Source organism: Sturnira hondurensis, unplaced genomic scaffold (genome assembly GCF_014824575.4).
Source record: "Sturnira hondurensis isolate 20B ecotype Veracruz unplaced genomic scaffold, ASM1482457v3 Scaffold0010428, whole genome shotgun sequence".
NCBI lineage: Eukaryota > Metazoa > Chordata > Mammalia > Chiroptera > Phyllostomidae > Sturnira > Sturnira hondurensis.
The window spans coordinates 8,574,956-8,600,767 of record NW_028083059.1 but is presented as its reverse complement, the minus strand read 5'-3'; the positions used below and the strand labels follow the sequence as shown (position 1 = coordinate 8,600,767).

The window sequence follows — 25,812 nt, the reverse complement described above, 5'->3', positions numbered from 1 at the left end:
GTCTCTGTTTTACCTGCTAGTTCCGTATGTTAATTAGATTCCACATATGAGTGAAATCATATGTTATTTTTCTCTGACTGGCTTGTTTCACTTAGCATTGTTCTCCATCACTTAGCAATGTTCTCCAGGTCCATCCATGTCATTGCAAAGTATAAAATTTTCTTCTTTTTTATGACTGAATAGTATTCCATTGTGTAGATGTCCCATAGTTGTTTTGTCCATTCATCTACTGATAGACACTTGGGCTGTTTCTAAATCTTGGTGATTATAAATAATGCTGCTATTAAACATAAGAGTGCTAATGTTCTTTTGAATTAGGTTTTTGGTTTCTACAGATATAGTCCCAAAAGTGGAATACTTGAGTTAAAAGGCAGACAGATCCACTTCTAATTTTTTGAGTTATCTCCATACTGTTTTCCATGGTGGCTGCACAAATCTGCATTCCCACCAACAGTGTATGAGGATTCCTTTTTTTTTTACATTCTTGCATTTTTTTTACATTCTTACATTTTTTTTACATTCTTACATTTTTTTTTACATTCTTACATTCTTTTTTCATTAGGTTATTCCTAGGTATTTTATTTTTTTTACATTCTTTTTTTACATTTTTGCAACCACCAGCAGTTGGTTGTTTGTTGGTTTATTGAGGCTAGTCATTCTGACAGGCATGAGGTGATATTTCATTGTGGTTTTAATATGCATTTTAAATGATGATTAGTGATTTTAAGCATCTTTTCATATGTCTATCAGCTATCTGTATGTCCTCTTTGGAGAAGTGTCTATTCAGGTGCTTTGCCCATTGTTTAATTGGATTGTTTGTTTTTTCTGGTGTGGAGTTTTATAAGTTCTTTATAAATTTTGGATATTAACACCTTATCAAATATATGTGTGAATATGTTCTCCTGTTCAATGGGTTGTCTTTTTATTTTGTTGATGATGTCCCTTGCTCTACAAAAAGTTTGATGTAGTTCCATTTATTTATTTTATTTCCCTTGCCTGAGGAGATGTATCAAAAATTATTGCTATAAGCAGTGTCTGAGATTTTACTGCTTATGGTTTTTTGTAGGATTTATGGTGTCAAGTTTAAAATTTAAGTCTTTAATCCATTTGCATTTGTTATTGTGTGTGGTATAAGAAGGTGGTCTAGTTTCATTTTTCTGCTTGTATCCGTCCAATTTTCCCAACACCATTTATTGAGTAAAATATCCTTAGCCCGTTAAAGTGCTTGCTTCTTCTGTTGAACATTAATTGACTATATAAACTTGTGAGTTTATTTCTGGGTTCTATGTTCTGTTTCATTGATCTATGTGTCTGTTTTTATGCCAGTACCAGGATGTTTTGATTACTATGGTCTTAAGTTATACCTTGATATTAGGTAGCATGATTCCCCTAACTTTGTTCTGCTTTCTCAGGATAGCTGTTTCTATGTGAGGCCCTTTGTAGTTCCATATAAAATTTTGAAATATTTGTTCTAGTACTGTAAAATATGTCATTGGAATCTTGATAGAAATCATGTTGAATATATAGATTGCTTTGAGTAGTATGGACATACTAATGATGTGAATTCTTCCTGTCCATGGTATGTGCCTCCACTTTTTTGTATCTTCTTCAGTTTCTTTCTTTAGTGTCTTGGAATTTTCCAAGTACACATCTTTTACATCCTTGCTTAGGTTATTCCTAGGTATTTTATTATTTTTGAAGTGATCATGAATGGGATTGTTTTTTTTTTCTTATTTCCCTTTCTGATAGTTAGTTATGGGCATATAAAATGCAACTTATTTCCAGATAATTAATTTCATATTCTGCTACTTTGCTGAAGTTATTTATCAGTTCTATTAGTCTCTTGGTGGAATCTTTAGGGTTCTCTATGTACAGTTATTATGTCATCTGCAAATAAAGACAGTTTTACTTCCTTTCCAATTTGGATGGCCTTTATTTCTTCTTCTTGTCTCATTGCTCTGGCTAAGACTTCCAGTACTGTGTTGAATAAGAGAACTTAAGTGAACACCTGTCATATTGCCAATCTTAAGAGGAATTCTTATAGTTTTTGCCCCTTGAGTATGATATTGGAAGTGGGTTTGTCATTTATGGCCTTTATTATGTTTAGGTATGGTCCCTCTATTTCCATTTTGCTGAGAATTTTTATCATAAATACGTGCTAGATATAATGAAATTTTTTTTCACATTTACGGATATAATCATGTGGAGTTTTTTCCTTCATTTTCTTTACATGGTGTATCACATTGATTTGAGAATGTTGTACCAACCTTGCATTCCCAGAATAAATCCCACTTGATCATGGTGTATGATCTTCTTGATGTATTGCTATGTTCAGTTTGTTAATATTTTGTTGAGGATATTAGCATCTGTGTTCATCAGGGATGTTGGCCTATAGTTTTCTTTTTTGTAGTATCATTATCTGGTTTTGGAATTAGGATAATGTTGGCCTCATGAAATGAACTTGGGAGTCTTCCCTCTTGAATTTCTTGAAATAGTTTGAGAAGTAGAGTTAGTTCTTCTCAGACTGTTGGTAAAATGTGCTTTTGAAGCCATCTGGTTCAGGGCTCTTGTTTTTTGGGAATTTTTTCATTACTGCTTTAATTTTATTAGTTGCAATCTATCTATTCAGACTTTCCGATCCTTCCTGATTTAGTTTTGGAAGATTGTGTATTTCTAGGAATTAATCCATTTCATCCAGGTTGTCCTATTTTTGACATATAGTTGTTCATAATATTTTTTTTACAATTCTTTGTATTTATTTGGTGCCTGTTGTTATTTCTGCTCTTACATTTCTGATTTTATTTACTTGGGTCCTTTTTCTTCTTGATGAGTCTGGTTAAAGGTTTGTCAATCTTACCGTTTAAGAAAAACAGCTCTTGTATTTATTGATATTTTGTATCATTTTTAGGCTCTATTTTGTTTATTTCTGCTCTGACCTTTATTATTTTCTTACTTTGGGCTTTGTTGTTCTTTTTTCAAGTTTATTTAAATGTGAAGATAGATTGTTTATTTGAGCTTTGTCTTGTTTCTAGGGATAGGCCTGTAATGCTATGATAGTTCCTCTCAAGATTGCTTTCCCAGCATCCTACAGATTTTAAATTGTTGCATTCTCATTTTCATGTTTCAAGGTATCTTTTGATTTCTTTCTTGATCTCATTGTTGACCCATTCATTTTTTAATAACATGGTAGTTAGCATTCATGTCTTTGCATATTTTTCAGTGTTTTTGTGATTGATTTCTAGTTTCATAACATTGTAGTCAGAGAAGATGCTTAATGTGATTCAATCTTCTTAAATGTATTGAGACTTGTTTTGTATGCTAGCATGTGGTCTATCCTAGAAAATGTTCCATGTGTACTTAAAAAGTATGTATACTGTTTGGGGATGAAGCGCTCTACATATATCATTTAAATCCACTTGATCTAGTGTGTTGTTGAAGGCCTCTGTCTCCTTGTTGATTTTCTCTCTGGAACATCTATCCACTGAAATCAGTGGAGTGTAAAAATCCCCTACTATGACTATAGCTTGCTCAATCTCTCCTTTTATGACCATCAAGATTTGCTTTACATATTTAGGTGGTGCTATGTTGGGTATATAAATGTGAACTACAGTTATATCATCTTGTCGAATTGTTCCCTTTATCATTATGCAGTGTCCTACTGTGTCTCTTACTATAGCCTTGGTCTTAACGTCTATTTTTTCAGATGTAAATATTGCTCCTTCAGCTTTTTTTCCCCATTCCATTTGCATTAAATATCTTTTTCCATTTCTTTACTTTTAGTCTGGGCGTATCTTTTGATCTCAAATGAGTCTCTTGGAGACAATGTATATAAGGGTCCTATTTTCTTATTCATTCAGCTACTGATGTCTTTTGGTTGGAGCATATAAGCCTTTTACATCTAAAGTGATTATTGATAGAGAGTGTGTAGTGCCAGTTTATTGTTAGACTGTTTTCTTCTGCTTTTATTTTTATTTTTCTTCTTTCTCTTCTTAAAGCAAGCCCTTTAACATTTATTTCAGTACTGGTTTGGTGTTAACAAACTCCTTTATGTTTTTCTTGTCTGGGAAGCTCCTTATTTCTCCATTAATAATAGATGATAGCCTTGTTGAGTAAAATAGCCTTAGTTGTAAGCCCACACTTTTCATCTCCTTGAATATTTTGTGTCAATCCTTTCTGAACTGAATTGAAATGTTTCTGTTGAGAAATCAGATGACAGTCTAATTGGAGCTCCCTTGTAGATAACTAACTGCTTTTCTCTTGTGACTTTTGGGATTGTCCTCTTATCTTTAAGCATTACTGTTTTAATTATGATGTGTGTTGTTGTGGCTCTTTGAATCCCTCTTATTTGGGATTCTCTGTGCTTCCTGGACTTGTGTGTATCTTTCCTTCATCATATTAAGAAAGTTTTCAGTCATCATTTCTTCAAGTACGTTCTCAATCCCTTGCTTAGTCTCTTCTCCTTCTGGTATTGTCATGATGTGGATATTGTTATGCTTCATGTTGTCCCTGATGTTTCTAAAGCTCTTCTCATTTTTAATTTTTTTTTCTCTTTTGCCTCTATGCTTGGTCTTTTTTTCTGTCTTCTCTTTCAAATCACTTACTCAATCCTCTGCTTCATCTAACCTACTCTTTATTCCTTCTGGTGTAGTATTTCAGGCATTGCATTCTTTATTTCGGACTGGTCCTTTTTTATAGTTCACATGTCTTCTTTCATGCTGTTGAGTATCCTTATAATCATTACTCCAAACTCTATATCTGATAAATTGCTTGCCTCCCTTTCATTCAGTTCTTCTTCTAGAGTATTCTCTTTTTCTTTTATTTGGAGCCTGTTTATTTGTCTTTTCATTTGGGCTGGTTCTTTGTGGTTTTTTCTGTGTATTAGATAGACCTGCAAAGACTGTAGTGTAGACCTATGTCAGATGCTGCCTGTGCCTGGCCCTGGGCAACCTGTGTGGAGCTATTAGCAATTCACAGCTTGTGGCTTCCTCTACTGTGCCTTGGTGTGTGCAGAAATAACCAGGCTGTGCACCAGGGTAGGATTTTACTTGCACCAGGCTTTTGGGAGGGTCAGCTAAGGCCTCAATGCTCCCAGAGATCTGCCTTTGCTGTTAAGCTAAGTCACTGAAAGAACCTCCAGCCATACTCAGCAGTCTGGCTTAAGCTCCACAGGGTGAGGTGAGAGGCATTCTGTGGGTGGGGCTATTGCTTCCCCTCTGCTGCCACCTGGAGGGGAGTGCTCTGCCTGAGAGATATGGCTTCTGCAGTATTGGGAATGATTCAGCCCAGGGATCCTGGCAGCTGTTTCTCCAGCTCTCTCTCCAGAGCCACCAACCCCAGTCTTTCCTCAAGCATCTCTAGTCCACTCTGTCCTCCCTCTAGCAGAGCCCTGAGTAAGTGGCTGCAAATGAAATTTTGTGCATTGGTGCTTTAAGAGGCTCTCTGCATCTCTAGTCATCTCTCCCTGGTGGACAGAAACCCCACTGCTTTTCATAGCCATATGTAATCCAGGTTCCACCCTGTTTGGTGCTCTAGAGTCTCTGGTGACACTCGCTTGGTATTTAGACCCCACACCCCTCCATGGGACGCCCCCCCCCCCATCTGCTGGAATATTCCTTCAGCACACAGGTACCACCTATGGGAGCCCAGGCAGCCCTCTCATGCCTCCTTATGATCTATTGGTCTCATTGTGGTGATGTGGTTTTTTCTGTATGTCCTTGGTTTTAAGGCTTCTCTATAGCTAGTGTTCAGTTGGTTATTCAGGGTGACTTTCCTTTCATTTAGTTGTAATTCCATTTGGTCCTGGGAGGAGGTTACTGAGCTTCCACTTACTCTTCTGCCATCTTAAACATACAGTATGACATTAGTTTCAGGTGTGCAGTACAGTTTTTAGACATTATTGTAAAATTTACAAAGTGATCCCCCCATAGGTCTAGTATCCCTCCAACACCATACATGGTTAATACAATATTATTGATTATATTGCTTATGCTATATACTATATCCCCATGACTATTTTGTACCTGGCCATTTGTACATCTTAATCACTTTTTCTTTTTCACATATTCCCTGAACTACTTTCACATCTGGCAACCATCAGTATATTCTCTGTATCTATGAGTTTGTTTCTGTTTTATTTGTTTATTTTGTTTTTTTATATTCCATGTATAAGTGAAATTATATGGCATTTGTCTTTCTCTGTCTGACATTTCTTACCATAGCTTTTTAGTAACAACTGTGTCTGTGTTGAATAACTGTGCCTCCCCAATGACTTGGTTTGGAAATTGTGGGACTATTGAAATGGTTAAGAGTACTCATGGAAGTCTTAATCTTTTTCTTACTTGTATATAAGGAATTCAGTAAGCCTTACAAGGCCCAAAACAAACAGGAGAAACTTAAAAGAATAATTATAAGACAGTGTACTTTTAGATTATATTAAGCAGAATAAGGCTTTAATACTGGTCCTCTAAAAAACACTAATGGATTTAGTTGATCTCACACTCAATAATTGCCAGCAGTGTGACATAGCTATTATAAAAAGCTAACTACATCTTTGGTTCCACTGATGTAAGAAAAGGACCATTTTTAAGGAATGAATGAGTCCTTTCACATCTGTATCTGATGATCAATTGCTGATAACACATTTTGAAGGTAATTGACAAAGTATGTTTTTTCCAAAAGTAAGGTAATTGGGATGGTGAGATTTTAAATAAGTGTCTGCTAGCTCAAGATATACATTTTATACAGTTAAAAATGTAGGAAAAATTAAAACAACAATAATAGGTCTCTACATATACCATTTGTATAGTCATGTGCAACTGTTCAGACTGTTAGATGGAAGTTGCATGAAAGCAAATTTTGTACCAATCGTATATTAATTAGGAAAGCCCAGCAATGAAACAGACTGACCCACAGAGCATAGTCATAGAGATGCAAATAAAACAGTATAAGAATGTCTAAGATGTTCAGGCTCTTCTCAATTTTAAGATCCCTTGCCTGAATGATAGCCATGATACATTTCTTTCATTTTATTTATTAACCTATCACATAATGTGTACCAAGTCATTTTTACCCACCTTAATTTGAGCAACTTAGAAGAAAGCATTTGTTTAATTACTCTGAGAAAGAACTGTGCATCCCTCTAGGAGAAATCCATGTTTCATTACCCAACAGAGGAATAGTTTTAATAAGCTATAGTGAAGGCAGGACTGATAGGGTCATTGAAACAACAAACACATATTGAGCAGCGAGTATGATGCTAATACAAATAAGGCTCAGCTTCTGCTCCATGAGTGTATATGTTGAACAGACTGACAGAGAGGTAGAGCATTAGGAATTGGGTACATTGATACGGATACATAGTGAAGCATGGTGGATCTACTGGAAAGGAATGAGAATAAAAGGAAGAGCTGTAAAGGAAGCAACACTTAAGCAGAGTCTTGAAGAATGAATAAGAGCTAGCTTGGTTAGAAAGGCAAGAAGGAAATGCTATATTATTAGCACAAAAAGCATGTAAAAATAAGCTACAGAAATGTGAAATAGGTTAACAGGTTTACAAACCTACAAGCATTTTCTTATTCTGGTAGCAAAGGATGTAGTAAACCAATTTTAGTAGATGTGGCCAGAGAGCTTGACAAGTTGAAAAGCAGCTAATAGAAAAACTTTATATTTATTAAACAAAGGATTAATATAGAAATTATATGATAAATTCCAAAAATCATTTTTAAATATTCTATTACATAAAATGGGGCAAGTGTATGAACAGCTAATTTGCATAAAAACTAATATGATGATCAATAAGAATCAGAAAATATATTCAGTTTCACTAGTATCCAATAATATGCAAATGAAAACCAAAATTAAATTATTTTTACCTGTTGATAGGAGCATAAATTGACACAGACTTCTGGTGGATTATTTGAAAGTCTATCTTATTTTAAAATGAATATATTATTCAAATCAGAAACCCCACAATTGTATAACTATGATATATATATAATATTCTGAATTCTCACCAGGAAGAAGATAGATAAATTATATATTTTTAAGAGTGAATATTATGATGCAGTTAAAAAGAAGCAAGTTTATCAATATTATAAAGGGTCTCCAAAATGTATAATTAAATTTAAACATTAAAAGGTAGGTTAAGAGTAAGATACTCTGTATAATATTTATTTTAAAAATTTACAAAACAAAACTATTTTCATAGCTCTGTGCAGAAACACAGGGCATACAAAAACATCTGCGAGGACACACATCAGAATGATAGCAGTGGGGGCTGGGATTCGATACATGATGAAAGAGAATTTCCGTTCTAAATTGTTTAAAGTTTAATAAGAATATGTTTTTGCATTACAGCATAATTTACATTGTAAGCATTATTCTTAAATCAGTGGGGAGCCTTGAAATGTTTTCAAAGGGAAGTCAAATATGTTCATATCTTGGAAAAATCCTCTACCAGTTGAATATAAGAGAGACTGGAGAGAAGTGAAACTGGAGATAGGAGGGACAGAGTGACAGCCTGCTGTTTAGAGGACAAACAGATGGTTGTCAGAGGGCAGGGGGGTTGGAGGGCTGGGTCAGAACGTTTAAGGGATAACGAGTACATACTGGTAGTTGGAATATAGGCACAGAAATGTAAAGTACAGCATCAGGAACACAGTCAGTGATATTGTAAAAACTATGTATGGTGCCAAGTGGGTACTAGACTTATTGGGGGATCACTTCATAAGTTTTATAATAATATCTAACCACTAGGCTGTCTACCTGAAACTAATATAATATTGAGTGGCAATTGTAATGGAAAATTTTTTCAAAAGTGGTGACAATAATCCAGAGTAGAAAATAATAGTAGACTTAAATAAGGTAGTGCAATTGCAGTTATGATGGAAAGATAACTAAGAAAAACATTTACTGTATAGAATCCATGGGACATGGCCCCAAAGATAGGAACGGTATTATGAGAAAGAAGTCTAAGTGACCTTCAAGTTTCCAACTTAACAATTAGCTAAAAGGTTAAGTCCATTTACTTCAAGAGTACAGGGGTATGTGTATATGTCTGGGAATGTATTATAGGAAGTATAATTCTTAAATCCTTCAGATCCTGAGAAATTTGGGTTTTTGAATAGGAGGACTATCTCAAAAGATTTTTTTTCTGTCAATTTTTTCCAAGAAAAAGGTATCCATTCTCTATAGAAGGGGTTGATGATATATGAGTTTCATCTAAACATAACTATATTCCTGTACAGTATTAAGAAACTTGTAGATTGCACAAAAATTTATCTATTGGATTTTTCCCTTAAGCATTCAGTCCAGGGAGCAGCTACATGTAGGGCAGGGGTGTCAAACTCATTTTCACCAGGGGCCACATGAGCCTTGTGGTTGCCTTCAAAGGGCCCGATGTAATTTTAGGATTGTGTAAATGTAACTACTCCTTAACTAGGGGCAAGGATCTTGGCACTGCCGCTGGGTAGAAACAAGGTGCTGGTCTGGATAAAACAAGGCAAAGGGCTAGATTCATCCCGCAGGCCTTGTGTTCGCCACCTGTGATCTAAGGATGCGATGAACAAGATCACATGATACTGGCCTCCTAGAAATTAAGTCTAATGGGGGAGATGTAAAATAGTCCAAAATAGCCAAAATGATAATTTTGAAGACTGTTTCAAATTCAAAGGGTCAGATGAAGTCATCATAGGATAATGGTGCAGTTAGTTCAAGCACCAGGAATGTTAAAAGAAGACAAATCAATCTATCTATTTATGGCTAGATTCTGTCACGAATGACAGAAAATTCCAAATAACAGCAGATCAAATGCATAAAAATTATTTCCCCCATGTATGCAACACCCAGAGGTAAGCAATCTATGGCAGATAGGGTATTTTTATGGTTCTGCTTTCTTGAGAGGCTATCTTTAGCACACTGCCCGAGGAGGAAAGGGTAAACATGGTCATACTTTCTCCATTTAGGGACATTTTCCTTTACAGGCATTGGTCAGACTTAATCATATAGCTTTATCTGGATGCATAAGGAAGCTGGAAAAATATGGTCTTTGTTTTTATGGGCCACTGTTAGTCTCTGCCACCATGAGGTCAGATCATGGCTAGAGATTCAGGACCTTCCTAAGTCATCCAGTATAAGTTCAGGTTGTTCCTTTTGTGGGCTACCCAGCATATGCTGTAAGCATATCAGTCTTTAAAAGTTGTTTCAGATAGAATATTTTCAGGTAGTGGAGATTATAAATGTTTTTTCATAAAATACACATTATAAATCAAAGAAAAAAATCCCATGAAAATAATCATTTGTTTCATTCAAGACTGAATGTTTGAAAAACCTTTATATATTTGTTATATTCAATTGTACTAAAAGTAGGTTAGTTAATACTTCATAAATACACTCACAAATACACACATTATAAACACGCAAGTTTATCTTTATGCAATAATTTTTCTTTGATCTAAATATATCATTTACCAAAAAAGACATTATTTGTCTTCATTGTTTATTTCATTGTTTATTCCTCTTCATTGTTTATTTCTTTTTAAAATATATTTTATTAATTATTCCATTACAGTTGTCCCATTCCCCCCTCATTCCCCTCCACCCTGCACACCCCCTCCCCTCATTCCCCCTCTTTAGTTCATGTCCATGTGTCACAAGTTCTTTAGCTTCTACATTTCTCATACTATTCTTGCCCTCCCCCCTGTCTATTTTCTACCTACCGTCTATGCAACTTATTCTCTGTACCTTCTCCCCCCTTCTCCTCCTCCCACTCCCCTGTTGCTAACCCTCCATGTGATCTCCATTTGTATGGTTCCACTCCTGATCTAGCTGTCTTCTTAGTTTGCTTTTGTTTTAGGTATGGTTGTTAATAACTGTGAGTTTGCTGTCCTTTCACTGTTCAAATTTTTTATATTCTTTTTCTTAGATAAGTTCCTTTAACATTTCATATAATAAGGGCTTGGTGATGATGAACTTCTTGAATTTGACCTTATCTGAGAAGCACTTTATCTGCCCTTCTAATTCTAAATGAAAGCTTTGCTGGATAGAGCAATCTTGGATATAGGTCTTTGGATTTCATGACTTGGAATACTTTCCAGCTCCTTCTTGCCTGTAAGGTGTCTTTTGAGAAATCAGCTGACAGTCTGATGGGAAGTCCTTTGTAGGTGACTGTCCCCTTATCTCTTGCTGCTTCTAGGATTCTCTCCTTCATTTTAATCTTGGCTAATGTAATTATGATGTGCCTTGGTGTGTTCCTTCTTGGAATAGGAAGGGTCCAACTTCTTTGGGACTTGGGTCCAACTTGGGTTGGACTTGGGTCCAACTTCTTTGGGACTCTCTGAGATTCCTAGATTTCCTGGAAGTCTATTTCCTTTGCCAGATTGGGGAAGTTCTCCTTTATTATTTGTTCAAATAAGTTTTCTACTTGTTGCTCTTCCTCTTCCCCTTCTGGTACCCCTATAATTCGAATGTTGGAACATTTAAAGATGTCCTGGAGGTTCCTAAGTCTCTCCTCATTTTTTTGAATTCTTGTTTCTTCATTCTTTTCTGAGCCAATACTTCTAAGCAACCAAGAGATAGCCAACCTATCAGATGCACAGTTCAAAATACTGGTGATCAGGATGCTCACAGAACTGGTTGATTTTAGATACAAATTAGAGGAACAAATGAAAGCTAAACTAATTGAAATGAAGGGAAATGCACAGGAAACCAATAGTGATGGAAAGAAAACTGGGACTCAAATCAATGGAGTGGACCAGAAGGAAGAAAAAAATGACCAAACATTGTTTATTTCTTGACAAGCCTATTCCACACTCCAGTGTTTATCTTTGCCAGAACTTCTTTTCTGTAAATAAAATTTTCTAGATTATGGCCACATCGATGCTTAAATGCAAACTTTCTGGGCCTCTTTCCAAATTCAGAGTTTGTGATTACAGTTAAGCAATGATATTGTGACTTGCTTTTTCTTTCCTGAAAATACTTCATCTCCTTAGATCACTGCCATTCAGTACTGGGAAAATGTGATTTGAAAAGCAAATTTAAATGGGGCTTTTTAATTAGGCCACACTCACTGATATTTTCCCAACCATGTACCCAGGTTTCTTCAGGGCTATATGCACATAATTAAAGAGCATTCAATTTGAGATCTATATGCCTTTGAGTATGAATGGGTCACTCTCAATGATTGAGCTTGATCCAACTGCTCGTTCAGCTGAAGTGAATTAAGTCTACTAGAGCACCAGGGTGCCATTCAGTAAATTACCTCATTCAGCACACTACAGCTGCCCATCTGCCTCACATGGGTGAGCAGCTTTCTTCCAGGGAGTGATTTCATCACCTCACTTCTCCACTGGCCCAATCTTACCGATGCTAAAGGGTGATTCACGTGACACGGTACTTACCCCTGGCCTGGAACGATAAGACTACCCAGTGATCTGCTCCATGTAAGAGCACCTGTGCCACTCCTTAAAGGCTGAATGAGAGAGCTGTTTTGTTTGGATTTTTTATAAATCAAATATAAACAAAAGTGCATTATTGTTCTCTAAACTCTCAAACTGTAAAATTTGGGTGATAAATTCACCAACATATAGTGAAATTATTTGGCCCTTTAAAAATAAACAACCATCTTTCTCATTAACTATTAACACATCTACACAAAACAAGTGTGTTTAAATAGCAATAAAATTGAATGTAAGTTATTTTTCACTTGCAAATATAAATGTTCTTTTAATTTCAATGCAATTCTGTTCTTCTCTTATGTATTAACTCCAGACATTTATTGGTTCCTCTTCTGAAAACTAACATCCAAAGCATAAAATACTTTTTGTGGTGCATTAATTTGTTAAATAAAGCTTTGAAAGTGACTGGGTGCCCAAAGAGCCCACGCAGAAATAAAATGCACTCAATCTGCTTCCAATGTTTTCCTCTCCAAATATATCATGTCAGAAGCTGCCGTTTTTCTCACAGACACTACATCCAAGAAATTATGATCATTCGCCACCCCTAGCAGAACATTTTAGCAAACTACCCAAATTTACATCCAAGGCAATATTTAAAATGTAATAAAAAGCATGTATGTTAAGTGAACCAGTAATCTAACGATACAAGGGTCTGAAATTGCCTTAGAACTAGCTCTGAAGAACACACTGGTTGCATTTTTCAACAGTGAGTAACACCTGCTAGCTCTCCACGAGTTTCCTTCCACAATTTTCATGGGACATGCTGTACTTGGATCCTCACTTTGAACTCAGTCTAATGGCCTGCCAAGCAGAGCCTAATGGCAGACAGGGGTGAGAACCGTGGCACAGCAGGGAGCTGGGAGATTGGCAGGGGAGATAGGCGGGGAGATATTATTTCACGTATTCTTGACATGCCCCATTCATGTAGCTTAAAAGTAATGAAATCAGGCTTCTTTGAGTCTGCTTTCATTTTCTCCCTTAATATCAGGAATAAGTATTGCCAAAGATCGGAACAGAAAGTTAAATTAATATAGGCCTAAAAGGCATCAAGCTTAGAAAAAAAGGAATAGCTTCAATAAAAAATTAAAAGGTATGGTAAACTGGATAATGCCTGACTCTTTTCAAGCTTATTACACACTTACCATTTTACTTGAAAATAGACCCCAGCAAACTGTTATTATTTTGCTTTTAGGCCAGCAATTTTCAACCTTTTCCATCTCATGACAGATATAAACAAAGTCATTGCTAAAATTCTGCAGCACACCAAAAATATATTTTTTGCTGAACTGAAAAAAAATAGGTGTAATTTTGATTCATCCACACTGGATGGCTATTGTTGTGTTGGCTGATGTTAATTTATTTGACAATCTAAGGGGAAAGAGGTCAGTGCCCCTGACTAAATAGTCAGGTACTGTATGCCTTAAAAATTCCTGCAGCACACTGGTAGAAAATCGCTGCTGTAGGCCATAGTGGGATTGGATGGCTCATATCTAAGGAAGTAAGTCCATAGAGAATGAATGCTGAGTTAGTATCTCCCCTCACAGAATATCTTCTGTGCCTCCCTTTTCTCCTGGATTTGTATAATTTAGATTGCTCTGCCCTCAGATCTTCCTAAATATGTAAATGAGAGAGCATGTATGCAAAGCTGAAGAAAATGCAGGAGGATATGTGTGGAGCTCCTGTTACCTTGTTGTTAGTATCCGTCCATCTGTCTGTCAAAGGACATGAGCTAGACAGATGGCTTTCCATGTCATACTGTTATGATTCTGATAGTATTTTGACTAACGTCCAAACCAATTGTATGAATTTTATCATTTCACCTTGAAACTAGCTATCCAAACCATCAGTAACATTGTCATGAGTAAGGAAGGCATAGACGTTCATTGTAATTTTTGTTTGTAAAGGCTACCTTCGCAGTTGACCCCTCTATGCAACATAACATGCCAGGTTCTGTTGGAAATATAAAAACGAGAAACTCTTCAAGGAACTTACTGTAAGACCTGTCATGAACAGAATCATACTACAAGGAAAATGTAATAGTGTTGTAAGTGAAGGAGGAAAAAGAGCCGAGTAAGGTTGGTAGTGACTACTTTTTGCAGGTGCTTTATAGACACTACCTTGAACCATTACCTTCATAACAGACTGTGTCCACATGTTACCCAAATGGGAACGGAGGCTAGGGGTGTTAAAGTGATGTGCATACAGTCATTCACAAAACTGCAGTTCAGCAAAGTTTTGGAGTTTTATCCCTCTCACTCCAGCGCCTGCAAGCTTCCGAGGGCAGTGCTTGCTGCCTTCGGAGGATGCACAGAGGAGGCAGGAGCACTGTCTCATGGAAATGGAAGGAAAGCCCCTCAGGCTGGGCAGCGCCCCAGCAAGCGTTCAGAATGGGTCGGGGCAAGAGGAGGCGTTCTCACTTTTTGCCAGAAAGTAGGAACAACAGGTTCAAATAGCAATGAATATCCTGTTATGTTTGGAGTAAAAGTGAAAAATTTCGAAACGATTTTACCCTGGGTTTGTGCTCAACAGTAGGGAGATTTGGGAAATCTTTTTAACTGAGGAGTGACAAGATCTGAACAGAAAGGACCCAGGGAGGTGTCGCTGTAAGCGGTTTCACCATGCCTGATAGGGACGTGGAAGGGAATCTCACGCGCTCACCTCGAGCAGCAGGTGACCGCCTGCAAAAGGGCGTGTGTGTTTGCCACCATCACCACCATTACGGTGCCCTGCCCATCATACATTTATGGTGTCAGAATTGATGTAAAGTCGTTAGCATCTTGATTAGTTTTGTTCTCTGATGGCTACTCTCAATTATTTTCAGCCCTAATTGTGTTCCCAAATTATTTTCAAGACCAATCAAATTTCAAAATGGCAATTACTAAACCAAATTATCCTGCCATCTAACCTACACCACATAGATTCCAAATGAGTACCACTCTGACCTGAAAAACCTAACAGAACTTTGAAAGCAACTTAAATATCTTAGCCTTAAATGAGAAGTGCTTGGTACACATTAACACATTTGTTTGTGGATAGCACTGCCAAGGGCGTTACTGATATTCAAAAATGAAACTAAGTCCAAAGCATTCTCTTTCACGCTTTTATATGAGGCAGTAACAATGATACACCTGACAGTAGGCAATAGGCCAGCAACGAATGGCCAGACTGACTGGTCCATAGGCAGCCTAGAAAATTACAAAGAGTCAGAGGCAGGCTGCCTCGTGACCTCCTTACCAAGTGAGTTGAAGGAACAAACCTCCCTTTAATGACATAACAGAGAAACCCATTGTTCATAAATATTAAGTACATAGCATACTTTGCCTGTGAAGCTGACTAGATCTAGCTCCTATACCCATTGATTAATGCTACTTAACAGCTCCTTAGCTGACTCCATGGCACCTGAGGTATAAAAGCATTTTTTATAGAACATAAAGTTTAAGAGTCTAACCTCGGAAATAAAAGGCTATGTAAGAATCCGCCAGCCAAGGCCTTGTATGGTAGCTTAGTTGAAAGGACATGCTTTTGTTGTTGTTGTTAAGGAAAGTGTACATACATGAAGAGGTCTCCCCCAAAATGAAATTATCTGCCAGAGGCTAGGCCCTTTATAATACAGGCTTAGCCCACTAGGTGAGTGTTCTAGGAACCCATCTGTATCAGTGTACCAGCTGGCGTTGTTGTGAGAGGCTGAATTTTTTAGAAGACTGTTTCAGCACCTTTGCCCATTTCATGATGGTGATTCTCGAATGCACCCGCCCTCACTGCACTGAGTGTTCAGTAGTTTTTGACCAAAAATGCCGTGACCCCTGTGCCCCAGCCCTGATTCACCTGATTCACCTGATCTCGTCCCAAGTGACTTATTTGTTTCCCCAGATGAAAAAAGTCCTCAAAGGGAAACATTTTGCCAAAGTGGAAGAGGTAAAACAAAAACACAGCAGAAGCACTAAAAGGCATCAAAATTGACAAGTTCAAAAACTGTTTCAAACTATGGAAAAAATATTTCAGTAGGTGTATTGCATCAAATAGAGAGGACTTTGAAGGTGACTGAAGTTTAAACATGTAAGAATAAATACACAATTTTTTATAAATAAATTCTGGGGTTTTTTAGTCCCCCCCTCATGTGTATGTGTGTGTGGATAGATGATAGATAGATGGATAGATAGATAGATAGATAGATAATAGACAGATAGATCAATCTTACAGGGGACTCAGAGACTTCATTTAAAAAAAGCATAGACAAACAAATATGACACCACAGCTGAAGATACAGAGTCCTGTACAGAAATTCAGGCAAGACAGACCATCTAAGGAAAAAAATAAAAACATAGCACCAGGAAAGAGGCTGAACAGCCCAGGTTCTTGGCTGGGGTCCTACTTTGCATAGGTTTCTTGTAGGTACTTCTCAAAGGCAGCGGTGTTTTTCCAGAGCTCAGCCCCCTGTGTGTTCAATGGGCTATCGATGTTAGGTTCTCCGAGCAGGCTCTGGATGGTGACAGGATGGTCCTGACTTCATACAGAGCAGACTGTTCATCGTTTGGCGTGTCCAGGCAGATGTCACCCTGGGTGTCTGAGGTGGGGGGGTAGCAGGGCATGAGGCACTTCACTGTGGGAGATGGTGCGGGCAGCTACTGGGGAACTCTGGGGAGAGCTCACACCTGTCTTCTTATACTGTGCCAGCTGCTCCATGGAGGGGCCCCACCCATTTGAAAAGGTTTTCTGATTCAGGGAAGGCAGAAATTATTGTTGTCAGACTTTATGAGGGTCACCATCTCCTGCCGTAACCTTCTGCCCATGAGGGCGGCCATTGCCCCATGCGCTCAGCTCCTTCGTGAGTGACCCTGGCAGCAGGTGGGTCATAGTTCTGGGAGGCCCCCCTGGGCAGCACTGGCAGGGACACAGGGACTTGGAGAACATGACTGTATCTCAGGAGGATATGTTTTTCGAGTTTAGTTCACCCCTTCACCAATTCTTAAGATAAAAGAACTCCAGAATCTCAGGAATTTTAGATTTTCATCTGTCCCTGGTTCCTAAACACTGATCCTTTATCAGCATTTAAAGTGGAAGGTCAGCCCTGACTGGTGTAGCTCAGTGGATTGAGCACAGCCTGGGAACCAGATGATCCCAGTTCGATTCCCAGTCAGGGCACATGCCTGCATTGCAGGCCAGTTCCCAGCAGGGGTGAGTTCCCAGTAGGGGCTACATGAGAAGCAACCATACATTGATGTTTCTCTTCCTCTCTCCTTCCCTTCCCCTCTAAGATAAATAAATAAAATATTTAAAACATATATCTTTAAAAAAATAAAATGAAAATAAAGTGGAAGGTCATACATCTCATTAAACTTTAATAATTATATACAGTTTTGAGAATAGGATATTTATATTATTAGAGTATACATGGTTAAAAGTTCTAAACATTGACACAATTCAATCTGTTATTTGTCCAGATAAAATCAAAATGCCTCTGAACTATTCAGATGAAGGTAATTTCAATTAAACTCTATAAATATTATGTTGAGCATCTACTGTGAGCTAGCTCTGGGACTGGCTGTGTAGAGGAGAATAAGACCTGCATTGCTCATCTCTGTTCTTCAGGGCTCGCAACCGGGCAGGGGAGACAAACACATCAGCCAAAGGCCCCAACCAGCAGCTCACAGGCTGAAGTGAACTAAGAGGTGTTTTATTTATTTCTAGGGTGTTCTGTTAATTTTTTATTGAATCTATTGGGGTGACACTAGTTACCAAAATTATACAGGTTTCAGGTGTACAATTCCACAATACATCATTCGTACACTATTTGAATTCAGTGTCCTTAGCCAGAATGTTTATCCTTCAGTTTGACTTAATGCCTTTGTCACCAACCTGATATACTCATTTATGGCACTGGATGGGCCCCTAAAGGTTTTTCAGTTTGGTATCACAAAATTGCAAACGAATAAACACTGTACCTATAATGGTGTTCTACCTTCACTATAGCAGCTAAGGTTATACAGGAGCACAGAAGAGGGAAAAGCACAGTCTCCCAGGTTATGTCGGGCATGTTTGGGCAGAGGCCGGAGAGCAGAAGGGCTTTCCAGGAGCAAGAAATGTCATGGAGGCTTAGAGACATGAAATGATAGGTCAAGTTTAAGAAATTAAGATGGGAAAGGAGAAATATTTATTCCTCACTTATTAAACACTACTGTCAGCCACTAATAGGCACTTCCTATAAGATCTACAGTAACATGATATGTGTATTATTACTTCCATTTTTCCAAATGAAAAAAACTTAGTATCAGAGTAGGGAGATAAATTATCTAAGATTAATCAATTAGGGAATGGTAGAGTCAGAATTCAAAGTTCTGCCTGGCCTCAAGCCTAGGCATTTTCACTATAACACCTGGTAGATGGCCCTGGTCAGTGTGCCTCTGTGATTGGAACATTGTCCCATACACCAAAAGGTTGTGAGTTCAATTCCCAGTCAAGGTACTTGCCTGGGTTGCAGGTTTGGTCCCTGGTTCAGGCACATACAGATGCTTTCTCAAAATCAATGAGTATATTCTTGGTGAGGAGGATTTAAAAAAAATACCTCATACATGTTATCAGATTGCCAATTTATTTAGGACTTCTTTTTGGTAATTAACATTCTGAGTCCCACTGAATCTAAAGATAGGTAAGACCACTGGATATAACCCACACTTTGGGGAAATAGAGGTTTAATTCAATGTAACAAATAAAATAAAAATTATGTCAAAAAATCTTCTAGAGCTTAAAGGAAATCTAGGGTAGTTCTACTCCACGATTATCATTTTACAAGTGAGGAAACTCAGGCATTTACAATATTTGCTTTTAAAATGTCAAAGGACCTCTATTTTAAATATAAATTAAAACGTATTTTTCAATAAATGTTTTCTTAATCAGTTTTAAAATACTGTAATTATCTTTGATAATACTATGCTTTTAAAAACTAACTTACAGCAACCATAATTTTATTATGCCTCTACAAGTTTAAAAACAACTGAGGGAAAGCTGAAAACAAATTTTAGCACTGAAGAAATAACTCATAAAACTTTAACCATGAAACTGCCCTTTTCACTTCAGTACTATTCTTGTGACCTACTGAGCAACAACAGGCCAAGAAATCTGTAAAGCTCCTATTACAGTGACCGAGGGGTTAAAATAAGGAAGGAGCAAAATAGTGGCGGCTCCCCGATCTCGACCTGCACTCGGTGCTGAAGACTATGCATGGACACTGGCTGTGAAGGCAGCTAGAGAGAAAAATGCCAATTTAATTGTAGGCACATTTCAATTTATAGGAATTTAGAAAATGAAGAGAATTCTGTGAGTGCATCTTTGGCTTAGCTCAGTTGTAATCATTTCCTGAAAATGATAGCGCCATATCAAAAATTATTTGATGTCCCATATTTTGTGCTGGAAATGTGTGTCATGGTACCAGGTTTAAAGAAGAAGTGTCTCGATCAGTATTTACTAAATAAAGGAATAAGTCCATGGATGAATTAGAGGACAAATAAGTGAGTTATTCACGTGTAGAATAGTTCACTCTCACGTTCTAAGCCTCGTTGAAAATTAGCTCTCTTCCAGTCACTGGAAAGTGCCTATTGGTCCAAGAAGCATTTGTGCAAGCAGAGCACTTCCTTTGAGTCTAACAAAACATCTGCCTAAGGAGCGATTTGTCACTTTTCGTTTATTTACTCCCTTGTTGAAATCCTATTCTGTGCATCTTCTGATCAAGTTAGAAGAGACCATTTTAGGTTTCCAGCTGGCCCACCTTGTGCACCACAATGAGGCAGGAATACTTTCTGTACCGAACTGGACAGAGCAGCTCAATTCTTCCTAGACTACATCTTATTGTGTAAAGACACCCCAAATGAAGGTCTCCATGAAGTGAAAGATGCATTCATTCAATGCCTTCCATGAAAATGCCTCATTTTTGTTGTTGTTCGTCTACTTTGCTGGTGATGTAACTGATAAAGTCTGAGGCTTCTTCCACCATCATAGAAAACTAGACAGCGTCATTCAAGCAAATATGATGGGCTTATGGTTTTCTTCTTTCAGCGGAGGAGAAAATGGTGTAAAGTCACAAATTATTGTAACAAAAATAGAAGAGAGGCATACGGGAAAGAAAACATGACATACACAAGGAGTGAAGGGGCACACACATGGCCTGACAGAGAAAGGACAAGTGAAATTAATAGAAAGGTGAATAGATAAATTGGTAGAGAGATAAATTGGTGGGGAGAGAGAGGGCGAAAGAGAGAGGCAGAGCATCTTTGAAGGTTCAGAAGTGAACATTCCTCGGGAAAAACAGTCCTTGGCACAGCATCTGGTTTAAGACTATATTTTCACTGAGTTATAAAGCTGTTCACACTGTACGGCTCAGAGGTACCTTCGTTAGTTGACACCACACAATTATGGAGTAGCTACTAGGTACCAGACAGAACTGAATATTGGATACTTAAGAGAATGAAGAAAGGGTGTCTGCTCTGAACGCGTACATGGTCAATTCTCAGCTCTTCAAATTTTTTAACATGCCCTGATCAGTAGATGTTTTGGGCCAAAGCTCTCTACTATATGCATACTAATTTACTTATTGCATATGTATCTTCTGTTTTGCTGCATTATGGTTTCATATTTATTATAAAATATAAAATAAAAGAAAATATTTTGAAGTAATATTCATTTTATACGTTATATTAATAGTGTAAAATTTACTACTTTAGGGTCTGATTGTAAGTTTAGTTTGTTTCAATACTTGACTGCAGATGACACGCCGCACACAGGCACAACACACGTAAACTGCTGCTCGTTCAGGCCCGGGCTAGTTATCGTACAGCACAAATCCACATCTTTAATACTGTTCTCAATGACTTTTGTGATCTCTTTTTACATCAGATTAGATTATCCTTGTATATCATATTGTCATTAACAAAGGTCTCATTTTAGGCATTGAAGACACGGAATTTCCATATTCTGTATGTTTGCTCAGGCTCCTATTACAAATTCCCTGATGTAGAGTCAGGGTTGAGGACTACCATGTAAGGAGCAACGTGGCCTTCTAAGATCATTGCTTTGGTCCAAATGAACTCAAGGCCCTGCCTTAATTGTTAAGCCCTTTAAATAAATTATTTACTTCATGAATACTTTGGCATTTTCACTGTTTTATTGTTTAAATGTGTTGTCTCCAAATTTTTTTTATCATGTTGAAAATATGATCAAACAATAAAGTTGTTTGATCACATCTTCTAACAATAAAAATGCTTGAGCACCCTTTACCAGGAGTATTATGAGTATATTTTATTTGTAATTATTTATTTTTTAATTGAATTTATTGGGGTCACAGTGGTTCACAAAGCCATATAGGTTTTGAAACGGACAACTCAGTAGAACATCATTTGCACTCTGCCTTGTGCAGGCATCTCCCCAAAGTTTCTTTCTATATGTAATATACATACATGTGTGCCTATATTTTGTTTCCCATTCTAAATTGTTTGTTTTTATATGTCTGTGTATTTTTTCATCCTCAAATAGATCAAAATGAGTTTCTGCGAAAATACAACCAAATGTAAACAATTAGAAAGAGTTGTATCTTAAAGGTTCATATTATTGCCCTTATTAAACCTTTTAGCATCAAAAATAAATTATATATGTATCATCTTCAAAGAAGGGATTTTTTCTGTTAAGGATTTGTGTTATTACATAAGTGGGGTCATGTTGCATTGGAAGATCTAATCAATCTTTATCTCAACTTCTCACCTAAATGGGTTATGTTTTTAATTATCACTATTTAATAATATTGTCATATACTTATGATCATTTACTCTCATTTAATTCTCACCAACAGTTCCACAAGATAGGATCAGTTGCTATACAGATGAGAAAATTTTTCGCTTTACAGATGAGGACATTGAGACACGAGCTCATAGTTTGTCTTCTTTACACAAATTCCAAACGATATCTAATTTTCAGTGTAAAGTTATTTCAAGGACATTGCTGCAATACCAAATTTGAAATGTAATTTTGTTTCATAGTTTGTGTTAAATACATTTTATTAAAATTCTTTGAAAACTATTTATTCTACAGGCCAGATTATTTTCAGATAATACGAGTAACCAATGTCCTTCATTCACTGATCCAGGCAGATTTGAGAATACAAGCCATATCAATCAACTTCTGCTTTTTCACATTGTGGTCTCATGATATGACCAATGGGCTAGCAATTACTTTATCTAAGATTCTTTACTCCCACACAATTTTTCTCAGAAGGTATTACTAGCATTTTGAGAGAGAATTCTCCTTTGTGCAGGTTGGATACCACTCATTGCAATGCCTTTAGCATCCATCCTGGCCCTTACCCACTGAACAGAGGTAATGACTTTCCCAGTCACAATTTGCAGTGCTCCCTAAGGGCCATTGAGAACCACTGAGCTAATGGAAGACAGGTAAATCACTGGCCCATGCAGCCAATGTCTCACATCAAATTACCTCACACCAGTAGGTAATAGTGTCTATTGTCCATCTGCTATATGTAACTGTTTGAAATTTTATCAGAGTAAGCCCTGGCTGGTGTAGCTCAGTGAAATTTTATCAGAGTAGGATTGCCAGAGTAACAAATAAAATTTGGGGGTACCCAGTTGTCTTGTAACTCTGTATCAGAAACAATGCAAAGCTAATGTCACATCCTGGTCTCTCTTTAACCCACTGAGTCAAGATCACTAGCAAACTGAAAAGTCAAGTATCTGCGATTTAGAAAGATGTGTTAAATGACACATTTTACATTTTAAGCTTATAATGGCTAGAGGAATACACTCGTCATGTAAAAATTTATGTTAACAAATAATTAGTCCACTGAGTGTAACTAAAGACAAAAATACTAATGAAAATTTATATTTCTCCTGCTACAGATGTGAGACGTTATTTATTCTTCAGCTACAATATAATTAATTAATTAATTCCACAATTACTTTTAAAAAAAGCCAAAGAGAGTCAGCAACTTAAGCAATAGGGGGACCAAAACTCAAAGTATTTCATATCAAATATAAAAAATTGTGAATTTAATTTCTTGTAGAATAAGAGATAAGGGAATTATAACAAAGAATAATTTCAGTCTTCCTGATTGAACTGTGAAAACTTAGAGCAGTGATGTTTCATACAATCTCTACCGACATGACTGACCTTAAGGAGAAAATGATAAGGCATTGTTATCACATAATATGATGTCTCAACTGAATATATATGCATGCACAACAGTTTCTCTATTTGTATGTTGATTTGTTTAAGATATTTTTTAAATGACAGTTCCTTAAGGAAAATATGCCACAGCAAATAAAAGATCTTTTAACCCATGGTAAAGAAACATAGCAAAGCCATTATAAATGATGCAGCAATTTTATGAAAATGAAAGCTGCTATTAAATCTGACAGGCTGTCACAACCACAAAGAAAATAATCAATGTAATTATGGCAGTAAAATTATATTTGTATTTAGTTCCTTTCAAGGAGTTAAAATAAAAGTATTTTCTAAGTTAACAGTTTGGAATAATGTTGGCAAAAATAGAAAAAACTCAGATAAACATCTCTAAATATAAAGCATATTAATATTATTTAGAGTCACTGCTCTACATGCTTTTGTTTTTCCTCAAATTTCCTTTAAGATAATTACATTTATATTCCTTTTGGTTTCCTGTGCATAATTATGTTCTTTTTTTTCTGTGTGATTTAGTATTTTTAACTAGGCTTCCTATTACTTGGCTTCAGTAAATCTGTAATCAGCTAAAATTGGATTATTTTTGCTTTTCACAGCATATAATAAAATTTGAATTTCCTGTAGTTATTTTCCCTGTTGAAAAATCACCATTTCTTTTGTAACATTAAATAAGAATGCTGTACAAATATATGATATAATTATCTCCACCTGGTATTCAGTGCAGCGCCTTCATTATGGGCATTTTCTCAGACAGTGATGAAGCATTGCACATGAACACATATTAGCTTTGAGCTCAGTGATAAATGCCCCATGCAGTAACAATGAAGAAATTAGTCTCACTATTCATCAAAAGTTACCCAGAGCAGTTTCTGGCTTAGGACTTGGCACATTTGCTACACCACTTAATGTTTAAGGAACATCAGCCCCTGCTGGACAATTTCACTAAACCCCATGAAATCAAACACAAAACCAGTTTGTTCACAGTCCATGGTTTGCTTTCAGTGGAGTCTTTAATCCAGTGTACAATGCATAGAACTCGCCTATTAACACATTCTTTGTAACTTTGCTCTTTCATAAAAACACCTCTGAAGATCTAAGAAATGCTAGCCTCTCTTTAGTAACAAGGATCTTCATAGAAGCCAGATATATGGAGTATGGTATACCAGATCCCTTTAATCCTAGACAAAGTTCAAAGAAGCGCCACATTTTACCTTATTCTAGGTGTAAAATCTGTGTCAAGAAACAGCGAAGTCTCTTCCAAACTAAAGGACTTGCTAAATCTGAGCCCAAGAGGAGAGATCTTAGTTGTGCACCCGTGAAAACTGCTGGCCCTGAGGGGGTTTCAGAGGGCCCAGAGAAGACTCGTGTCTCACAACAATCAGTGTAACTTGCTTTTAGTGCATTACCTTGAGTTAAACTTATACCTACTGTATCAATTACCAGTGCTGCCCAAGTCCTGATACTGCATATATATTAAATTTTCTTTTGAATTATTTGTGTGGCTTCAAAGGTCATTAAAACCCCAAAATAATAATGCTACTACAATCCCAAGGTGCAGGGTTTCTAATTTACATTCAGAGAAGAGCAATATCCCAAACAGGAAATGGCTCATTATTTATTTTTAGTCTATAGTGGAAAAAATGGTAACCTGGAAGTCTGTCAGCTATGTGATATCACTTTCCCTCTACAGGTCTCAGTTTGCTGATCTGTAATGTGAGATTTTTTTGACTGGATGATCTCTAAAGTCTTTTTTTTTTTTTTGCTCTGACATTCCTTCATTTTATGATTCGTTATATAATTGGATAGATAAATTTCCAAGTAATTTGTTTTTTTGTTTCACAATTGCCTTCTTAAAAATGGAAAAGTGTGTGGTTCTACCATTGCAAACTCTCAATGTCTTGTCCCAAATAGAAAAGTATCAAATTAAGAATAGTGTATGTTGCATATTGTTTTTATTCCCGTTTTTTTCAAAAACATTCAAGTACATAAAGTATAACAGTTTTTTTCATTTTAAGCATAAATACTAATATACCTCAAGTGAAGCACTGTTTTTTCTAGTGCAGCATTAATTTCAGATACTATTGGGGCTGTATTCTGCATATCTATAACTCATGTGGACATGAACTCTGCAAACAGAAAGCATCAATAACTTAAGCATGTACCT

General features: G+C 36.7%; 1 protein-coding gene and 1 pseudogene across 2 annotated transcripts in view; one reads left to right on the top strand and one right to left on the bottom strand.

Annotated features, from left to right (window-relative positions):
- EPHA6 (EPH receptor A6) overlaps positions 1 to 25,812 on the top strand; it is an 898,848-nt gene that overhangs the window by 696,233 nt on the left and 176,803 nt on the right. The gene's annotated exons all lie outside the window — the stretch shown is intronic.
- Positions 14,807 to 25,748, bottom strand: LOC118995705 (ubiquitin-conjugating enzyme E2 C-like; annotated as a pseudogene).